Raw genomic sequence first — 5,222 nt, forward strand, 5'->3', positions numbered from 1 at the left:
TTCTCTCTGTAGCCTTGGCTGTCTTGGACTCAATCTGTAGACCAGGCTGGCCTTGAACTCAGAGATCTGCCTGCACCTGCCTCCCTCTGCTAGGATTACAGTCATGGGCCACCGTGCCTAGTGACTGTATTTTTCTTTATTATTGTGTACATTCCAACAATTGCACATTCAAAAAGTTGAATACAGTATAAAGAAGCTTAAGTATTTTACATTTCCACTGAAGGTTTAATAATTTTAGTATGTGCTGATGGTGGATAAATAGGAAAACAAAGTGTACTATATTCATAGGATATTGGCGCCATGTACAAAAAGATAGTTGACATCTACATACTATTTTATCATAGTATTGCCCCTCCCATGTAAATATTACATACCATCTAACAATACGCAAAGGAAGAGTGCGTTGGGCCATCAGAGAGGGACCGCTGACAACATACACCATGAAGAACAAAAGGGCACTAAGCAGTAGTAATCAAAGGCTATGTTTTAGGACAGACTTGGTGGAAGCAGGTCTGTGATCAGCACCTGATAAGCTGAGGCAGGAGGATTTATGACACACTCCCTGCAAGTCTGGGCTACTCTTGGAAACCCTGTCAGGAAAAGGAAAAAAGGAATGGAGACGTTCAAGGTTGAAAGTAGGAAAAAGGCTACGTATTATGCAGATGAAGATTCCGAAATCCAAGGCCTCATATCTGTCTGGATCATGTATCAGATCTCCAATCTCTTTGTAGTCTGAAAGGTTTTTTTCTTGGACTGAGGAAGGGAAGCTGAGTACCTTAGTACACCCCTTTAACTTTAGGATTTGGGAGGCAAAGCCTGGTAGATCTCTGGGCATGGTAGTTCACACCTTTAATCTCAGCATAGTAGAAGCAGGGGGATCTTTATGAATTCTAGGCCAGCATGTTCTATAGTACTCCGGAGGCAGAGGCAGGCAATCTCTGTCAGTTCAGGCCAGCCAGGTCTTACAGAACAAATTCCAAGACAGGGACAGCCTAAGCTACGTTGAGAAACCCTATCTCGAAAAACCAAACCAAAAAACAAAAATAAAAATATAAAACTGCCAGGCGTGGTGGCACACGCCCATAATCCCAGCACTGGGGGAGGCAGAGGCTGGCAGATGTCTGAATTAGAGGCCAGCCTGCTCTACAAAGCTAGTCCAAGACAGCCAGGGAAACTCCGTCTGGAAAAACCAAAAAAATCAATCAATCAATCAATCAATCAATCAATCAGTCAAACAAAAACAAGAAAAAGAACAGCAAAGGAAGCAAGATAGCCACTGATTCTGTGTAATTATTTTAATAGAGGATTCTTTATTCTTTGACAGGGTAATCTATTAAATTTGCAAATGGTCAGATTTAACCGTCACACTTCAGTGGGGTAAATCTTTCCAGCCTTTTAAATACTTATTCAGACTGACACACTACAAACATCTTCTAGTAACTGAAAAGAACAGTTAAAGCCGTTGGGGAGTTTTGGATTTTTACTGATTATACAGCCTCTCTCTCTCTCTCTCTCTCTCTCTCTCTCTCTCTCTCTCTCTCTCTCTCTCGGTTGCAAGTAATGCAGTTTCTGGAAGACAAAAGGTCTCAGTTAAGATTTACAAATTACTTTGTTAAAAACTTTTCTCAGGGACTGCCTCTGACATAATCTGATTGGCCTGCTCTTTGATCACCTCCCCCTGAGGGGGGAGCAGCCTTACCAGGCCACAGAAGATGACAATGCAGCCACTCCTGATGTGATCTGATAGATTAAGATCAGAAGGAAGGAGAGGAGGACCTCCCTTATCAGTGGACTTGGGGGAGGGGCATCCGAGAAGAAGGGGGAGGGGAGGAGGGAGGGGCTTATGGGGGGATACAAAGTGAATAAAGTGTAATTAATAAAATAAAATAAAAACTATTCTCTAAACCAATGAAATCCATTCTAATGTAGGAGACAGGAGAAAGACTGTCCCGTGACTAAAGAGAAACTGCGGTTTGAGGACTCCTGGATTATTGCTGAGGAAAGTGAAATCTCTTTTCACTACATTCCCGGTTCTGCCCTCAGAACTGTTCCTGCTCAAGGTTTACTCAAGCCTCGCTGCCTAAAACATCTGGGCTCGCGAAGGCCGGTGACACCTAAAGTCACTCTCCACTCCGCCCCCAGCGTCCCAGCGGAGTCAGTAAACGCCGAGATCGCTTCTGGCAGCGCTCAGGGGTGAGAGTATAAAAGAACAGTCACCATCTTGCTTGTTGGATAAACGCAGGTCACTGGCTGGCGTCACTCAGGCCTTGCGCGCAGGCGTACTAAGAGCACGCCCCCACCTTCCCGTGCACGCGCTCGGAGCCTGCAACTCTCGCGAGAGAAGCGAGATTTATTCCTACGTACCGGGCCGTGCTGCTTATGGCGGCGCTGGAGAGGGGGCGCTGAGCTGTTGGGGTGAGTACGACCTCAGTGTCCAGTTGTGGGTAGCAAGAAGCCAGGCTAAGGACGGGTGAGGAGACCCAGATGAACGGGAGAGACTTTTGAGTGTCAAGGTGGGCACTCCTAGAATTCCGGGTAGGGGAGATCCCAGTGTGAGTTCCTACTCCAGGCTTCCTTATTCGTCCCCGGGCCAACCGTCTCGGCCTCATGGCAGGCCGCGGAGCCTAAGTGAGGAGTTGGGGCCAGGAGGCGCGCGTAGTGCTGGTGGTGGTAGTGGTGGTGGTGACTGAAGTGGGGGGAGGGAGCGAAAATGGAGGCTCCGACCGCAGCCAAGATGGAGGCAGAGGGTGCGGGGCTGTGGCGCGGAGGCTGCCGGGAGCTGTAGTCTGTCTTCATCCCCCTCTGCGGCTTGGCTAGGGGAAAAGGAACTACAAGTCCCGGCGGGAGGGGTGAGGGGGTGGTGGCGCGGTCCTTTGTGTGCAGCTGGAAGAGGCCGGGGTGAAGGGCCTACTTCTTTTTTCAGGACCTTGTCTTTCTCGGCCGTCACTTGCTCTGGAGATACGACTACGACTACCACAGCGCAGTGCGGCAGTGGCGCCTTCTTTGTGTGTGGGTTGAGAGCCTGGTCCATGTAGGGAAACTGTAGGGATACCTCTTTTCTTCCCAGCCGTATCTGACCCTAGGGCGGCAGAATTGACATCTTCACTCACAGTCACTTACGGTTGGGTCTCCGCACCTAACTGCCCCTTGACATTTGAAAAGGGAGCTGGGTCCCATTCTAGGCACGTGTCTCCCACCCTTCTGTCTGGGGTAGATGGTATGCGTTATGAGAGTTCCGTGATGCCGTGGTGCAAGCGCTGGCCTATATTGTGTAATGAATGGCTTGGCTTTGTCATGTGTATAGTTGTAGAGCCCCAGTCCCAGATCAAATGGTAGGATTTTGCCATGGAATGTTTCAGCCATACGAAATCTTAGCGCTACGGTTCCATTGCTTTAAAGAGTTAACCTTAGAAACACCTATGTGGCTGGTCTCCAACGTGACTCACAGGTGAGCGGAGAGCCCTCCCTATAAAACAAGACTTCCCGCTGAAGAAAACAATCTGAACATTATTAGGCCACTTAGTTTCCATGTTCCGCAACTAAAATGAACAACAGCAAAAAATAGTGCTGCTTAAGCAGTTGAAAGGGACAAACAGAGACCATCGTGTTAGAGTTTGGACAACTAAATTATGTTAGGCTGCTTTGAACTTGCAGTTCACAGAGCTGCCAAGTTTGTTTTTCTTTATTGAGACTGGCCTTGAACTATGTAACCTAGGCTGGCTTTGAACCGGCTGTTCAACCTTTGGACTGCTTGTTCCAACCTACGTTTTTAAAGAGTAGTTTCCAAATTATAGGGCATTAAATAAAGCTGCAAAATGCTCGGTCTTTTTTTTTTTTTTTTTTTTTTTTTAAGATACGTTCTCACTGTGTAGCCTTGGCTGGCCTTAGAACTAACTCTGTAGACCAGGCTGGCCTTAAAGTCACAGAGATCACTAACAGTTGTCTCTGCCTAACAAGTGCTGGGATTAAAAGCATGCAGTAACACCGTGCTTGGATCTGTTTCATTTTGAGGTACTAGAAGGTACTCAGTATTAACTTGACGAGCAGTATGATTGTTAATGTGGATAAGAAGAGGATTATGTACATAAACATCCACGAATATATGAGTCATAAAGTTTAGGGGGTTAGTCCCAGCACTTGGGAGGCAGAAGCAGGGGAATCTCTGAGTTCCAGCCTGGTATGCAGAGAAAGTTCCAGGACAGCCAAGGCTACACAGAGAAACCCTGTCTCAAAAAACAAAAAAACACAAAACAAAAAAACCTTAGATATAATAGTCTTGTTTCTTTTTAGTCTTAGAACTGAGATTAAAAAAAAAAAAAAAAAGTAGATGGATTTTGCAGCTGCTCTGGATGTTCACTATCATGATGAGTATTTATAGCAGCTGAGTTGAAAAGCAAAGTATTTGAATCACAGAAGATAGGTTTTCTTTTTTTGTAAATAAGTTCTGACTTAAGTGTAACCTTTAAAAGAATGATTGAGAATGTGGCAAGTTTCCAGGAAGTGAAAATTGGTTTGTTTTTCTTTTGCTTTCACCCATTCCACCACATACACACCTTCAGGTAACCCCTCAGTCATCCTTGTTTTGTTTTTATCTAACATAAACCATAGTTTTGACCTTTTGAAACATATAGTTCATTAAGCATAAGTACATTCCTGTGAGGGCTAATTTTTTTTTTTCAGCAAAGTAGTTGAAACATGTAAGTTTCTCTTGGATGAAGTTTTCAGTAGTTGGGAGGGTTAGACAGGAAGATCTTGAGTTGGAAACCATTTTCAGCTACATAGGGAGACCTTGTTTCACAAAACAAATTCAGAATTTTATGCAGTGGTTACAGCTATAAAAGTTTAGTTAATGGGAATGGTGTACATGGTGAAACTGCTGTACTGGGGTGAGCTGTGAGTTATTTTTCGTTTAAGTTTTTTCAAGATAGAGATTCCTGTATAGCCTTGGGACTAGCTTTGTAGACCAGAGCTGGCCTTGAACTCATTTCCACCCATCCTGTCTCCTGAGTGCCAGGACTAAAAGAGTGTGCTACCAACCACTGCCTGATATAACTTGTGTTTTCTTGAATCCCATTATTCTGAGACAGGGTCTCACTGTAGACAAGTCTGGCCTTAAGTTAGAGAGATTCTATCTCCTGAGTCTTAAAGGTGTGTGTCATCACCTCTAAGGCACTTCTTTTTTTTTTTTTTTTTTTTTTTTTTTTTTTTTTTTTTTTTTTTTT

General features: G+C 44.8%; 1 protein-coding gene across 2 annotated transcripts in view; it reads left to right on the top strand.

Moving 5' to 3' along the window:
• The first annotated feature begins 2,320 nt into the window (after positions 1–2,320).
• Csde1 (cold shock domain containing E1) overlaps positions 2,321–5,222 on the top strand; it is a 37,028-nt gene continuing 34,126 nt past the window's right edge. For both annotated transcript variants that reach the window (XM_055628575.1, XM_055628584.1), the window contains exon 1: positions 2,321–2,415. The gene's annotated coding sequence lies outside the window, so the exon portion shown is untranslated. The remainder of the gene's footprint in view (positions 2,416–5,222) is intronic.

Source organism: Psammomys obesus, unplaced genomic scaffold, assembly GCF_907164565.1.
Source record: "Psammomys obesus unplaced genomic scaffold, mPsaObe1.curated_primary_1811, whole genome shotgun sequence".
NCBI lineage: Eukaryota > Metazoa > Chordata > Mammalia > Rodentia > Muridae > Psammomys > Psammomys obesus.